The sequence below is a fragment of the Nerophis ophidion genome, linkage group LG18 (genome assembly GCF_033978795.1).
Source record: "Nerophis ophidion isolate RoL-2023_Sa linkage group LG18, RoL_Noph_v1.0, whole genome shotgun sequence".
In the NCBI taxonomy this organism is placed as follows: domain Eukaryota; kingdom Metazoa; phylum Chordata; class Actinopteri; order Syngnathiformes; family Syngnathidae; genus Nerophis; species Nerophis ophidion.
The window spans coordinates 41416496-41427007 of record NC_084628.1 but is presented as its reverse complement, the minus strand read 5'-3'; the positions used below and the strand labels follow the sequence as shown (position 1 = coordinate 41427007).

Genomic DNA, 10512 nt, shown 5'->3' with positions numbered 1-10512 from the left:
AAGTTGTAGATCAATAGGGACGGAGCTGTGTGAAAAAAGCCACGTAAATATCTCTCAACCACTCGCTCATCTTTTCTTCATCCATCCCTTTGAGTTAGCTTTGATGACGACGCCGACTGGAAAGTTTACTTTTGGCAAGGTCTTCCTCTTGAAAATAACAATGGGTGGAAGTTTCTGGCCATTAGCCTGGCAAGCGAGAACTAGAGTGAAGGACGACTTGTCATTCCCTGTGGTGTGAACATTTTTAATGTACTTGCCCCCATTTTATCCACAGTGCGGTTCACAGGAATATCAAAGGTGAGTGGAACCTGGTCCATGTTGATGATGTGCTCTGGCCGGATCTTTTTTTTCAGTAATCTGGTTTTTGCAATATGCGCGAAAAGTGGCCAGTTTTTCTTGGTAGTCTTTTGGCAGTTGCTGTGAAACAGTAGTTTGTGTGCGGATGGAGAGATTACGTCTTTTCATAAGCCGAAAGCACCAAGAATCACCACATTAAAATTCATTAATGTTAAGTTCGCTTTCTAGTGCTGTTGCCTCCATTGGACACTTCACTGACACTTCTACTTGCTGCTCTCTGTTCAACAACACACTGTTCCAGTTTGTCCTCCAACTGTCGCCATCTCGCTTTCTTCCCTGGGAAACTCTGTTTAGTCTTCTTTACTTGGCGCAGGTCATCGTGTTGCTTCCTCCACTTCCGCACCGTTGAGTCGATAATGTTCAATTCTCTGGCTGCTGCTCTATTCCAGTGTTTTACTGATCGCCTTGACTTTAAACCAGGGGTCTCAAACTCAATTTACTTGGGGGCCACTGGATGCAGAGTCTGGCCCGCGAGAAAATATTTCTTTAAAAAAAATTGTGCATACTCCTCATTGTGTCTAGTTGTATAATGACATTTCAAGTTGTATTCCTTGTGCACCGCAACTTTCTCTGTGCAAATAAGACACCTCACGGTGCCCCTGTGCTCAACAAAGAAATATTGCATCTCCCACTTTTCCTGGAATTGTCTTTGCTCATCACTAACCTTTCCCTTCACTGCAGATTTTGAAAAAAGACATGTTTGGGGTTGTGGGATATATTTGTATTTACCCCACACACGGAGAATGATGTTATATCCGCAATGTGTGTCGTTCCGCAGTCGGTGGATAATAGCCGGGAAAGTACCGGGATAGCGAGCGCAAAAAAGTGACCGCTCCCGGAGTGTTATCCGGCGTCATATAGAAATGTATGTAGTCTTCATCGTGTGAGGCAATGCAAATTAAACAACAAAAATAACAAATAACGTTTTAAATTGGTCCAGGTTATTGGGGACTGTTATTACTGACGGACAGGTGTCGCGTTGGCCCTGCGATGAAGTGGCGACTTGTCCAGGGTGTACCCCGCCTTCCGCCCGATTGTAGCTGAGATAGGCGCCAGCACCCCCCGCGGCCCCAAAAAAGGGAATAAGCGGTAGAAAATGGATGGAAGGTGTTGCGTAAGAAAACCCTCGTCTCCATGGCAACGTCTCTGTCACTTTCACTCATTTGCCGCTTTTCCACTAAGGCAGGGGTAGGCAACCCATAACGCTGAAAGAGTTCATTTTGGACCCAATATAAAATTTGCGGGCTGTACTAACATTCAACTTTCATATTAAGGTGGGGGCCGCAAAATAAGACCCCTGGTTTAAACTCTGCGTCGTAAGTGTGTCTCTTAATAGGAGCCATTTTGGGGTCTTTACATAAACACAGTCATATATCCCAGCATGCACTGCGCGCTTCTTCTTCTACAGGCGAAAATGAAGTCAGTGGCTGCTTACCGTAGTTGCGAGACCTGTTGTGGCTAAATATTGTTCCATATATAAGGCGCACCGGATTATAAGGTGCGCTGTCAGCTTTTGAGAAAATTGGAGGTTTTTAGGTGCGCCTTATAGTGCAGAAAATACGGTAATCAGACTTTTATTTCTGTTTATTTAAAAATTAGAATGCATTTAAAAAAAAATAGGATTACATATGTGTTTTTATCACTCACAAGGTTTGTGAATTATGGCCAAAATATACAAAAAAAGGGTAATTCCCTTTTAAGTGAATGAAACATTAAAGTAGCGGGCAAGCAGTAGAAGATGGAGGTAGGAAATAGTAAATAAATCCTGTAATAAACATCATATAACTCGTGTGTGTTTTTGCAACTCCTTTCTTTGAACATGTGTACTGTATGTCCAATGTAGAACTGTTTGAACTACGCGTGGGCTGGAGGTCTTTGTGTCCCACAGTGAGTCTTGTATTCAGGCCAAAATTACTTTTCTGTTGTCATTAGTAAGATTGTTTTGTTTTGGCTGCTATTGTACTGTGAAATGTGTTAATGTGGACAAATATCGTATCTGGGACGCATAAACCAGCACAATAATTTTTTTTTTTTTTTTTTTTTTTTGGGGTGTGTTTAATGATTTTTGAGGGTTCATTATGTGTACACATTTATACACAGATTTGGTCACGTGACCAGGCCCGCTTTTATTTTGGACGCGAAGGTCGAGGTGCGGATGCAAGGAGGGTGTTGAAAGTTGTACCCGGGCAATCTGTTGTCAACAGACCAAAAGGATGAGCAAACTTTATTTAACCCCAAATGAGGTCAAGGATTGTGCCTGCCGTTTAAAAGGCCCAGGTTACTGCAAATATAGACACGGGTTACTCATTAGAACCATCCGCCCGTTGGCACTCTCGTGCTACTCGTACTCACCACTGCAAGGAGTGGGGCTCTTTCGTCTTAAGTCAGATTACTTAATTGTTTTAAGAAAAAAATGTTGTTTTTCAAGGGCTGTATAAAAACAAATTCAAGAAAAAGTTTTGAAAGAAAAAACTTAAACCAGCTAGTTTTAGTCCTTGATTAGAGAACAGGAACAACTTTTGTATTGTTGATAAGGTGAATGAGAACATGCGAAGTATTAGGCACGTCTACTTTTAAACACAGAAAATTATTCGAGGTAGGTGTGCAAATTTTAATAAAAGCATAATGTATAAGATGCTGTACACACGTTTCAGTTAAAGCAATTCATTTTTTGAATCAATAAAATAATTTATTTATACTTTGTTTAAATTTGAAGCCATAAAAGTGCCAAATTGATTCTTTTGAAGTGGTTAAGGTATTAGTTTATTGTCAACACGCACTGCAAAAAGAAAAAAAATACAAAAATGAGGGGTATTTTATTATCAATCAATGTTTATTTATATAGCCCCAAATCACAAATGTCTCAAAGGACTGCACAAATCATTACGACTACAACATCCTCGGAAGAACCCACAAAAGGGCAAGGAAAACTCACACCCAGTGGGCAGGGAGAATTCACATCCAACGGGACGCCAGTGACAATGCTGACTATGAGAAACCTTGGAGAGGACCTCAGATGTGGGCCCCCCCCCCCCCCCCCCCTCTAGGGGACCGAAAGCAATGGATGTCGAGCGGGTCTAACATGATACTGTGAAAGTTCAATCCATAGTGGCTCCAACACAGCCGCGAGAGTTCAGTCCAAAGCGGATCCAAGACAGCAGCGAGAGTCCCGTCCACAGGAGACCATCTCAAGCGGAGGCGGATCAGCAGTGTAGAGATGTCCCCAATCGATACAGGCGAGCGGTCCATCCTGGGTCTCGACTCTGGACAGCCAGTACTTCATCCATGGTCATCGGACCGGACCCCCTCCACAAGGGAGGGGGGGACATAGGAGAAAGAAAAGAAGCGGCAGATCAACTGGTCTAAAAAGGAGGTCTATTTAAAGGCTAGAGTATACAGATGAGTTTAAAGGTGAGACTTAAAGGCTTCTACTTAGAACTAAGCAAAACGATCTGTCAATAGAACATCTTGCTTGTCAAGACTTTCAAAAACAAGTAAAATTAGCTAACCTCAATGAACCCACAAACACCTTAAAATAAGTATATTCTCACTCATAACAAGTGCACTACTTTATGAGTAAATATCTTCTGTTGTTTCATTGAAAATAAAACAGCAAAGTCCATTTGGCTGTCATCTGTTTTAAATATGAGGCACAATTGTGTCAAAGTCATGATTTTTTTTTTTTTTTTTTACATGCTTGAAATAAGAAAAGATTACTTTAAAAAAGTATTTTTATACTTGTGAGTGTTGATGACACAGCTTTGCAACACTTGATATTCTACTTTCAAGCATGTTTTACTCAATATAGGTCGTCACATCTCAGCAACAAGCTGTAATATCTTACTGTCATCATTTAGGACCAAAACACTTAAAACAAGTAAAAGACTCGAACATAAAATCTTTTGTAAAGAAAGCATTTTTTTTTACTATTTTTACAAATATGAGTCATTTAAATATTTGAATAATATAAATAAAAATTATACCTGTTATATGGATTTATTAATAAGTAGAGATGTCCGATAATATCGGACTGACAATTTTATCAATCGATAAATGCTTTGAAATGTAATATTGGAAATTATCAGTATCTGTTTCAAAAAGTAAAATGTATGACTTTTTTAAAGGCCGCTGTACGGAGTGGTACACGGACATCGGAAGAAGTACAGAGCAGTCGCGTCTCCCAGTCATACTTGCCAACCCTCCCCATTTTCCCGGGAGACTCCCGAATTTCAGTGCCCCTCCCGAAAATCTCCCGGGACAACCATTCTCACGAATTTCTCCCGATTTCCACACAGAAAACAATATTCGGGGCGTGCCGGCCCAATCACATAATATCTACGGCTTCTCACACACACAAGTGAATGCAGACATACTTGGTCAACAGCTGTGTAAACAACTTTAACACTGTTACAAATATGCGCCACACTCTGAAGCCACATCAAACAAGAATGACAAACACATTTCAGGAGAACATTTGCACCGTAACACAAGTTGAACACAGCACAACAAATACCCATACCACTTGCAGCACTAAGTCTTCCGGTACGCTACAATATACACCCCAACCCCGCCTACTTTTAATAGTTAAAATTATTATTACACAATTTTTGTATGCATTTTATTCGATTTTTATTTTTTTACTGAAATGTAAAAAAAAATGTTAAGTTTAATAATTTCACCTTAAAATTTAGTGTATCTTACTGTAAATGGAAAAACAGTACTGCTGTTTTTATGGTAAAAAAGGCAGCTCAGTTGCCATAATTTAACTGTAAAATTTACATTTGTTTTTTTTTACTGTAAATTTTTTAAAAAAGTGCATTTTTAGAGTAAAAATTTGGCTTTTTTTTTTTTTTTTTTACTGAAAATCAGCAACTGTATATTTTCCGGTGTAATACTTCAAATGCCAAAAACGGCTTCACAGTTTATTACAGTAAAAAAAGTACAGTTTTTTTTCATTTAGCGAAAAAAAAACACAGTACCGTTTTTTTCTGAATATAAGTCGCTTCGGAGTATAAGTCGCACCTGCCAAAAATGCACAATAAGGAAGAAAAAAAGCATAAGTCGCATCTGCCGAAAATGCATAATAAAGAAGAAAAAACAACATATATAAGTCGCACTGGAGTATAAGTCGCGTTTTGGGGGAAATTTATTCGATAAAATCCAACAGCAAGAATAGACATTTGAATGGCAATTTAAAATAAATAAAGAATAGTGAAGAACAGGCTGAATAAGTGTAGGTTATATGAGGCATAAATAAGCAACTGCTATGTTAACCTAACATATTATGGTAAGAGTCATTCAAACAACTAGAACATATAGAACATGCTATACCTTTACCAAACTATCTCTCACTTCTAATCCATAAATCCCATGAAATCTTATACGTCTAGTCTCTTACGTGAATGAGATAAATAATATTATTTGATATTTTACGGGAATGTGTTAATAATTTCACACTTAAGTCGCTCCTGAGTATAAGTCGCACCCCCAGCCAAACATTGAAAAAAACTGTGACTTATAGTCCGAAAAATACGGTAACATTAGAGCTGGGCCGCAGGTATTATATGACGGCGGTGCCGCTGTAACACCGCATTCACCGCTAAAACTCAAACTTGCCAAACCTGGAGACTGCCAAATTTCAGTACCCCGCCCCCCGAAAATCTTCCGGGGCAACCATTCATCCGAATATGTCCCGATTTCCACCCGGACGACAATATTGGGGGTGTGCCTTAAAGGCACTGCCTTTAGCGTCCTCTACAACCTGTCGTCACGTCCGCTTTTCCAACATAGAAATAGCGTGCCGGCCCAGTCACATAATATAAATAAAGTGGATTGGATTGATTGATTGGATTACTGTAAATTTTTAAAAAAATGCATTTTTACTGTAAAAATTTGGCAGTTTTGTTTGTTTTTACTGCAAATCACCAACTGTATATTTTCCGGTGTATTACTGTAAATGCCAAAAACAGCATCACAGTTTATTACAGTAAAAAAAGTACACTTTTTTTTCATCTAGCGAAAAATGCTGTAAAAAAAACCACAGTACCGTATTTTTCGGAGTATAAGTCGCTCCGGAGTATAAGTCGCACCTGCCGAAAATGCATAATAAAGAAGGAAAAAAACATAATCCAATACCAAAAACAGCATCACAGTTTATTACAGTAAAAAAAAGTACACTTTTTTTCATTTAGCGAAAAATGCTGTAAAAAAAAACACAGTACCGTATTTTTCGGAGTATAAGTCGCTCCGGAGTATAAGTCGCACCTGACGAAAATGCATAATAAAGAAGGAAAAAAACATAATCCAACACCAAGAATAGACATTTGAAAGGCAATTTCAAATAAATAAAGAATAGTAAACAACAGGCTGAATAAGTGTAGGTTATATGAGGCATAAATAAGCAACTGCTATGTTAACCTAACATATTATGGTAAGAGTCATTCAAATAACTATAACATATAGAATATGCTATACCTTTACCAAACTATCTCTCACTCCTAATCCATAAATCCCATGAAATCTTATACGTCTAGTCTCTTACGTGAATGAGCTAAATAATATTATTTGATATTTTACAGTGATGTGTTAATACTTTCACACATAAGTCGCACTCCTGGCCAAACTATGAAAAAAAACCTGCGACTTATAGTCTGAAAAATACGGTCTATTTCACAATTTGACCATGAAATCTATTGCTACTTTTACATTGCACAGTTTGATGGATAACTTGCTTTGAAATAATTATTAGTAGTATTTATTTCCATTCAAAAATGGTTTGAATGTTTGATAATATATTTTTACATAATTAAGCAATATTCAAGTTAATAAACTGTGCGATTACATGGAGTATATATATTTTTTCTGCCAAAATAGAAAGAATACATTTAGTAAGACATTGATATTGGTGAATATTATTTCCAGGATTTAGAGGCCAAATAAAATGAAGTGGCCTTGGATTTGGCACCTGTGCAATGTATGCCCAAGGTGAAAGTCTCTCAGTTTCCTATTTGACAGCTGAAGGTTTTGGGTAAATGCTGGAACTTTTCATGAAGTCCCTCAACCTTGACTAAAGCCCAGTTTCACCTGCTATGCTTGTGTTCATGCACCAAATATATCTTTTGGAACCAAAAATAATGTTATCAACCCCTACAAAGGTCCAGCAACTTAAATTTGTAGAACTTAAAGTTAAAGTAGCAATGATTGTCACACACTCACACACTAGGTGTGGTGAAATGTGTCCTCTGCATTTGACCCACCCCCTTGTTCCACCCCCTGGGAGGTGAGGGGAGCAGTGAGCAGCAGCGGTGGCTGTGCCCGGGAATTATTTTTGGTGATCCATCCATCCGTCCATCATCTTCCGCTTATCCGAGGTCGGGTCGCGGGGGCAACAGCCTAAGCAGGGAAACCCAGACTTCCCTCTCCCCAGCCACTTCGTCTAGCTCTTCCCGGGGGATCCCGAGGCGTTCAACAGGCCAGCCGGGAGACATAGTCTTCCCAACGTGTCCTGGGTCTTCCCCGTGGCCTCCTACCGGTTGGACGTGCCCTAAACACCTCCCTAGGGAGGCGTTCGGGTGGCATCCTGACCAGATGCCCGAACCACCTCATCTGGCTCCTCTCGATGTGAAGGAGCAGTGGCTTTACTTTGAGTTCCTCCCGGATGGCAGAGCTTCTCACCCTATCTCTAAGGGAGAGACCCGCCACACGGCGGAGGAAACTCATTTCGGCCGCTTGTACCCGTGATCTTATCCTTTCGGTCATGACCCAAAGCTCATGACCATAGGTGAGGATGGGAACGTAGATCGACCGGTAAATTGAGAGCTTTGCCTTCCGGCTCAGCTCCTTCTTCACCACAACGGATCGGTACAACGTCCGCATTACTGAAGACGCCGCACCGATCCGCCTGTCGATCTCACGATCCACTCTTCCCCCACTCGTGAACAAGACTCCTAGGTACTTGAACTCCTCCACTTGGGGCAGGGTCTCCTCCCCAACCCGGAGATGGCATTCCACCCTTTTCCGGGCGAGAACCATGGACTCGGACTTGGAGGTGCTGATTCTCATTCCGGTCGCTTCACACAATCCAGTGAGAGCTGAAGATCCCGGCCAGATGAAGCCATCAGGACCACATCATCTGCAAAAAGCAGAGACCTAATCCCGCGGCCACCAAACCGGAACCCCTCAACGCCTTGACTGCGCCTACAAATTCTGTCCATAAAAGTTATGAACAGAATCGGTGACAAAGGACAGCCTTGGCGGAGTCCAACCCTCACTGGAAATGTGTTCGACTTACTGCCGGCAATGCGGACCAAGCTCTGGCACTGATCATACAGGGAACGGACCGCCACAATAAGACAGTCCGATACCCCATACTCTCTGAGCACTCCCCATAGGACTTCCCGAGGGACACGGTCGAATGCCTTCTCCAAGTCCACAAAGCACATGTAGACTGGTTGGGCAAACTCCAGTCTACATGTGCTTTGTGGACTTGGAGAAGGTGATTTAACCCCCAATTCAAAGCCTTGATGCTGAGTGCCAAGCAAGGATGTAATGGCTCCCATTTTTATAGTCTTTGGTATGATCCGCCCGGGGTTTGAACTCACAACCTACCCATCTCAGGGCGGACACTCGAACCACTAGGCCACTGAGTATGTCAGTCCATGTATGATTCTCCAAAGTTTAAGTGATCTTGGTCGCTTTATATAAAAGTCATGTTCTTTCCAAAGATATGCTACATTGTGCAACATTGGCAATTACTCCTACACATTCCTCTTTTGGGAGTTTTGAATGAACATCGTGCACAGTCAAATACTTTTGAACTTCCAAACCTAGTCCAGGGTTCTGCTTTTTGACCGAGTACAAGGACACTGAAACTCTCTATGAACAGTGTATAATTAGTTGGAGAAATAGGCCTCCACGTAACATGTATTTTCCATGGTTGACCAAGACATGTTAGGGAAGACTCTTGTTTCCATTTGTCATGGACAAAGTCAACTTCTATACCCTGAAAAAGACAAGTACCATTTTCTAAGCAAATTTACAATATTAAAAGTTTTGGGTTGTGTTTTTAAATCAGCGCCTCCATGTCCGAGTCCATGGTTCTCGCCTGGAAAAGGGCAAAGTGCCATCTCCAGGTTGGGGAGGAGACCCTGCCCCAGTTGGAGGAGTTCAAGTACCTCGGAGTCTTGTTCACGAGTGGGGGAAGAGTGGATGGTGAGATGGACAGGTGGATCGGTGCGGTGTCTTCAGTAATGCGGACGCTGTATCGTTTCGTTGTGGTGAAGAAGGAGCTGAGCCAGAAGGCAAAGCTCTCAATTTAGATTTAGATTTAGATAGTACTTTATTTATTCCGTCAGGAGAGTTCCTTCAGGAAAATTAAAATTTTCAGCACAATCCCATTCAATATCAGACAAACATTAAAGGGAGACAGAACAGGATCACTGACGGGTCTGCCGGCTTCCAGCGCCCCTTACAAAAAAAAGATGAGATACAGGTAAACAAGGGGGGGATAGAAGATTAAAATAAAATAAAAAAATCGGTCTTAGCCTGGGCCCTGGAGAGGGGGTGCAGACTGAGGCCAAGGGGAAAAAAACAACAACTCATAGCCATAGTACACATCCCTCTTACATGTGTGTAAGAGGGAAACATCAAAGAACACATAGGACATTAAAGACATTAAAGCAGCAGATACAACCAGACACTTCTACATACAGCTATGAATAAAAAGTAAAAGAAACATATCCACTGTGGTGGCCTCTGTGGTGTTCCACGCGATCGTCCGCTGGGGTGGAGGGAGGATGGCCAGAGACAGGAGCAGACCCAACAAAGCAACCAAGACAGCCGACTCCACTCTCGGCCAGTGTCCAGTCCGCATGGATGAGCGATGATACGTCCAAGGAGACGTATCACCGGTCGATCTACGTTCCCATCCTCACCTATGGTCATGAGCTTTGGGTTATGACAGAAAGGACAAGATCACGGGTACATTCAGTTTCCTCCGCCGGGTGCTGGGGGTCTCCCTTAGAGATAGGGTGAGAAGCTCAAAGTGAAGCCACTGCTTTACTTCCACATGGAGAGGAGCCAGATGAGGTGGTTTGGGCATCTGGTCAGGATGCCACCTGAACGCCTCCCTAGGGAGGTGTTTCGGGCCCGTCCGAC

At 41.7% G+C, this 10512-nt stretch overlaps 1 protein-coding gene across 2 annotated transcripts in view; it reads left to right on the top strand.

Annotated features, from left to right (window-relative positions):
* wdr81 (WD repeat domain 81) overlaps positions 1 to 10512 on the top strand; it is a 45964-nt gene that overhangs the window by 33651 nt on the left and 1801 nt on the right. The window lies entirely within an intron of this gene.